At 50.9% G+C, this 6,000-nt stretch overlaps 1 protein-coding gene across 1 annotated transcript in view; it reads right to left on the bottom strand.

Annotated features, from left to right (window-relative positions):
• The window catches only part of CDK5RAP1 (CDK5RAP1 mitochondrial tRNA methylthiotransferase), a 105,516-nt gene that overhangs the window by 22,106 nt on the left and 77,410 nt on the right, over positions 1-6,000 (bottom strand). The gene's annotated exons all lie outside the window — the stretch shown is intronic.

Genomic DNA, 6,000 nt, shown 5'->3' with positions numbered 1-6,000 from the left:
CCCACCCTTCAGCTGGCTGTGATGGAGAATAATGAGAACAGTGCTGTGGACAGTACGGAGAGAGGCTGAAAGTCAAGACTTGGGAACCAGAGCCCCAGTGCAATCCCGGCTCTGCCTCTCTCTAGCCATGACCTCAGGCAGGTCCTCTGGCCTGAGCCCAGCTTCCTCCTCTGTAAAACCCAGCCACTGTATGAATACCCGGGTCATACCCTAATAGACTACATTACAATGATCCAGTTATAATATAAGCAGTTTATCTAAAATACATGGTACACTTGATTCATGTTGGATGAACAAGTGTCCATACAACTGGATGGCTAGAGCTTGATTTATTTCACATATCTCTTAAGAAGGGGCATTTAGGTACTTTCCTCCATTTTTTTTTTTTTTTTTTTACTCAGCTTGCACTGCATAATCCATCATTTGCACTTTGGGTTGGAAAGGTATCGTGTCATTCTTTGGATCTGTTTCCAAGTTTCCTGTTTTGCTCTGTTCATTCATTTTGAGTTAGCAGCTCATTGATTTCCTTTTTATAGCTTTGTAATATATGTTTTAAAAGCTAGCTGAAGGAATGAATAAATGGACAGATATGAGATAAAACAAGTATGGTTTAGATAGAGCTAATGGTAGAATCTAGATGCTTAGTATACAAGTGGTCACTGGGAAATTCTTTCCACTTTACTCTCTGTTTAAAAATTATCATAATAAAATATTGCGGGAAATCTAATAGGTTAAGTTCCTTGCATAAAAAAAAAAAAGCAGAGCGATGTTATTAAAAAGTTAGCTGGCTGGGACCCAGTGAATACAGCCAGGAATCTGCATTTTATGAAACCTCTTGGGGAGTTTGGTGATCACCTGGACTTGAGGACAACGGTCCTACACAATCCCATCCTCTGCATGCAGATACTTTACCTGTACCCCAGACCCCTGCACCACATCACTGTTCACACACACACTCTACTCCTCTGACCCTTCCAAGAATTCTGTGTGAGTGAGTTCAGGGTCATGATCCCCAGGTCCAGTGGCCACCCTGTGGAGGACCACCTGCATAAACCACATCAAGGCAGGAGGTAAAACACTGAATTGACTTTTTTCCTCCAACTCCAGAATTCCCTTGTGGTCACCCCAGCCTCCTCGTAGACCCCAGGACTGCTCACCTCTCTCCCATGAAGACTTGGATGGTGGCCATCCAGGGTAGGCTGGGTCCCAGAGGGAGTATGTAGACTGTCTCTCTGCAATAAATAAATACTTGTCTGTGACTCCCACAGTCTGGAGTGTATCTTTGTCCTAACTCAGGAGTCATTTTGCTTCTGGCAGGCGTGGGAACTGGACATCCAAGCCATATCTGGGTCATGTTTAGGCACCTCTGAGCCAATCTGGGCCATGCCCGAGCTATGTCTGGGCCATATACAGACTATATACGGACTATATATGTCCAGGGTCGTGGCTGCCTCTCTGGGCTTCAGGAATAAGAAAGCCAACTGTGCCCACCTACCTTCTGTGTCAGCCTCAATAGCACCTAGTGTGGGACAACCTCTTAGGTGGGGGACACATGTTTTGTTGATCTAGATAGTGTGGTGACTTGAGGGCTCTCGGAACAGGGTGACTCTGGAGGCAAATGAACTAGGCTTTGAGTTCTGGCATGACCCCTCAAGAGTAGTTTGACCCTGGGATGTGGCTTCCCCTCTGTGGGCCTCCTTTTCCTTCTCTATAAAATGGGGAGAATCATAGTCCCCTCCTTGGAGGAGGCAAGGGGATGAGGATGAAATGCGACAGCAGGGTTCCTGGCACATGGGAGGACCCGGATAATATCATCGGTGGGTGATGTCATTGTCACTGTTAATCCCCGGCCTTCAGGATGTCACGACTCATCACTAAAGGCCCTTCCCACTTGGACAGTCATTGTTTCCTGGCCTCCCTGAACCCGGCAGTTTCAGGACAAACAACAGGGCCCCTGTTCTCCAGACTCCGGGCCTGCCCCAGTACACAGAGCCCTTCAGTTACACAAGGGACCACAGGAAGGGAGTGTTTCAGGAAAAGGCATGACCCAACTTCAGGGCATAAACTGGCATAAGACCAGGTGACTGCCTGGGAATGCAGCCCGGAAGGAGCTTCTCCCGTCTACCAGACATGGGCTAGGCCGAGAGGGACACAGAAAAGACAAGACAGGCCCCTGCACGAGGTGCTTACATAGGATCAGCCAACACTTATGGGGCCAGGCCCCGTGTGGCAGCTTCCCCACGCATCCCCTACTCCCAGACACACTTTGCGTCGACATCCCCACACATCACATTCCATTATTTTCTTAAATCATAACTGAGTCTGAATTTGAACCCTCTCTCACCATGAAGATGAGAAAGCCAATCTCCCCCTTGTCGGTCGGTGGCAGGTCCCTTCTGGCTCCCTAGGGTTGTACGAGGGTCTGAGGGGAAGGGGCGCTTCCAGGATCCTGGAAGATGGGGCAGGGCCTCTAGTCTTTGGTTCCATCTTCTCCAAAACAGCCTTGGCTCCTGGGTTCTGGCCACCCATGATCTCTTCCTGGAGGAGGGGTATCCTGGAGGTTGGTGGATAATGAACCTGTTTACTCAGCCACTGGGGCAGGGGAACAACTCCACGCTGGCTCCCACAGCACCCCACAGGACCAAGCCCGTGGGGGTCATCTGCTTACTACCACACCTTTAAGGGCCGGCTCCTTCCCGGCCTCTCTTTCCCCCTCTACCGGCATCTCCTGGGATCACCTCTCCGACCCGCTACGTGCGGGCAGCAGTTAATGAAGGAGGCCGGGCCGATGGGGCCAGCCGCGCCCGCTCCCAACAGGGGCACCAGGATTCCCACGTAAGAGGACCCTTGCACACCGAATTTCCCTTTCACTGGGTAGCCAGTCCCTTCTCTGGGCCCTGATTTCAAATCCTACTTTTGCCACAGAGGACAAGCTGTGTGACCTTGAGCAAATCACTTAACCTCTCTTAGCCTCAATGTTCTCCTCTCTAAGATGGAAATTAAAATAAGTAGCTTTTTTGAACCCTTCCCATGGATCTGGCCCTGTGCTGACATCTATTTGAGTTACCTCAGTGAATCTTCACAAATACCGCAAAGACATACGTGGGTTTATTATTCCCACTTTACAGACATGAAAAGAAGAAAAAGTAACTTGCCCACAGTTACACAGCTACTGAGTGACGGTGGGCATTTGAACCCAGGCCTGGCCGGCTGCTGAGGCATGGCACAGAACCATGTATGGAAAGGACTGGCTCTACCACTCACCTGCTCTCCTCCATACACCCCCAACACACTCCCTTACTCACTTAGGTTCTGAGACTGCCAAATCCTGTATTGGGAGCTTCCTTGGCTCTCTCCCAAGAGCTGAAGGCCCTGCCCCAGGCTCCGCACCTCTGATGTCATTCCTAAGGTAAAGGACCCACCCCCAAACCCACAGAGCCCCCTCCCCTCCTCCCCCGCTGAGGTCTGTTGGCCCTGGACCCAGTGCCTGCCACTAAGGCCTCAGTGATGAGCCCTATCAGTTTTGGCCAGAAGCCCCTTGCCGCCTGATGCCAAGGGGACCCCTTCCTCCACTGAAGAGCTCCTCTGAGCACAAGCCCTGGCCCCACCCAGCCAGGCTTCCGAGCTCAGGTTATAAAAGTTGTGCCTTTCCGGGAGGCTGGAGACAGAGAACCAGGGAGATGTTGGGCAATCCTGTGACTGGAGAGGTAAGGACAAGGAGGGCACTTCTCAAACGTTTCTTGAGCACCTACAAGAATGTGAAGTGGTGCACAGGTTTTAAGTGGTTCGAATCCAAGCTCTGCCACCTGTGTGACCCTGGGCAATTCGTCTTTCCTCTCTGAGCCTCAGTTTTGTCATCTGTAAACTGGACTTGTGATCCGTGATCCCAGACCATTGTGGTGGGGACTCAGTGATGTGATGAAGCTTTACAACATTCTTGGCATGGTGCCTGCCCCATAGTAAGCACTCAAGTAGAAGTTGGGGCTGGTAAGGATGATTTAAGGCAAGAGGGGGAGAGAGCTGGGAGACGGTGTGATGTACAAAGGGCAGGAAGGGAGGGGAGACCCGACTTGGGTGAACTGATTGAGAAAAGTGCCAAAATAGGGACCAACTAAACTCTGGTGGGATGAATCGTGGGTGAATTTCAGATCAGCCTGGAAGCAAAATATGAATATTTAATGCCATGAGAACAAATTTTCCAGTCCAAAACTCGCATATGCAAACGAACAAATACATTTTTTATTACCCAATGTAATCACTGTTCTGAGCTCCTATGACACCAAGCAACAAAAAATTGGATGCTACTAATTCCAGGCATTGGCAGGATTTTCTCAGGTACTTCAGAGTAGGCTCAGCCTTTGAGGGCCTCCTGTCCTCGCTCAGGGGCAGCATTTACACTCTGGGTGGCTGCTTCATGGGCGCAGCATGTCGGGGGCCGGGGGGGCTGCTAATGGTCTCTGCATCCAGTTCCAGAGGTGGGCCCTGCTAATGGTCTCTGCACGCAGTTCCAGAGGCTGAATCTGCTGGGGACACCCCCTTGCCCACCCGGAGGGACCCCTGCCTGTGAGCTCCAGGGTCCCGACTATGTCCTTTGGCCACCTGGGCAGGGCTGAAGTTCAGCTGTAAGAACCTGTACAAACATCTTGGTTGAAATACTGAAATATTTCCCTACTAGCTGGTAAAGAGCTGGGGTTTCAAGCCCCTCTCCCTGGTGCCCACCCCAGCCAATCTAACACCTCCCCCAGGACCCTCATCCCCTGTCCTCCATCAAGATCCAGAAACCTCCACAGTTCAAAGGGAGTACTACATCTTCTAACATCTCACAATGTCGCCCAGCCACATAAACAGCTGTTGAGCACCCTGCTTGCTAAGTGCTCTGCATATACTGTTGAATGTGTTCCTCACAACAACCTATGCTTATCCCCATTTTACAGATGAGAACACTGAGGCGCGGAGAGGTCAAGTAAGTTGCTCAGGGTCACACAGTCAGGAAGTAGCAGAGCCTGGATTTGAAAGCAGTCCACACGATTCAGAAGGGCATTCCAGGAAGAAGGAACCAAAAGCATTAGTGTGAGGTGGCGAGGTTTGCAGGCGGTGTTCAAGGACTAGCAGATCTGGAGCTGGGGGAAAGGCAAGGAGAGGAAAGCTGGAGAGAGGTTCTAGGGGAGGCAGAGCTAGGAGACCCTATACAATGGGTCCCCAGTGGGCACATGGAGGTGGCCACTGGGGTTCCCAGTTGTATGTCCACAGGTCTTGACTGGGAGGATGCTGCTGGTCTGGGGGTCACTGCTGTGTTGCGGGCTGCTGCTCCAGGCTCAAGGGAAGGCCCAACATCTGCTCTTCCTGCGAATCAGCAAGAATTAGCTGGAAACAGGTAAAATTTAAGGGGTGGGCTTCAGGAGGCAAGATCTCAGGGAAGGGCAGGGGTGGGAGACGGTACCATCTCCCTCCCCAAGGCTTCTCCTCTTCTGGCATCCCCAACACCAGCAGCAGAATTTGCCTTCCTGGGGTGCCTGGGTGGCTCAGTCGTTAAGCATCAGGCTTCGGCTCAGGTCGTGGTCCCAGGGTTCTGGGATCGAGCCCCACATTGGGCTCCCTGCTCAGCAGGAAGCCTGCTTCTCCCTCTCCCACTCCCTCTGCTTGTGTTCCCTCTCTCGCTGTGTCTCTGTCTGTCAAATAAATAAATAAAATCTTTTAAAAAAAAAAACATGGATTCTTAAAAACAAACAAACAAACATGGGTTCTTGTTATTTCCTTGGAATATATTCATTCCTAAAATCAGAGTCTCTGAGGTGGAACGCCTGGGTGGCTCAGTTCGTTAAGTGTCTGCCTTGGGCTCAGGTCATGATCTCAGGGTCCTGGGATCTAGCCCTGCATCGGGCTCCCTGCTCAGCAGGGAGCCTGCTTCTCCCTCTCCCACTCCCCCTGCTTGTGTTCCCTCTCTCACTGTCTCTATCAAATAAATAAATAATCTTTAAAAAAAAATGCAAGAAGGCATGA

The sequence above is a fragment of the Leptonychotes weddellii genome, chromosome 10 (assembly GCF_054177405.1).
Source record: "Leptonychotes weddellii isolate Sample4059 chromosome 10, ASM5417740v2, whole genome shotgun sequence".
In the NCBI taxonomy this organism is placed as follows: Eukaryota; Metazoa; Chordata; class Mammalia; order Carnivora; family Phocidae; genus Leptonychotes; species Leptonychotes weddellii.
Note: the sequence above shows the minus strand (reverse complement) of the source record. Positions and strands in the feature narration are given on the sequence as shown.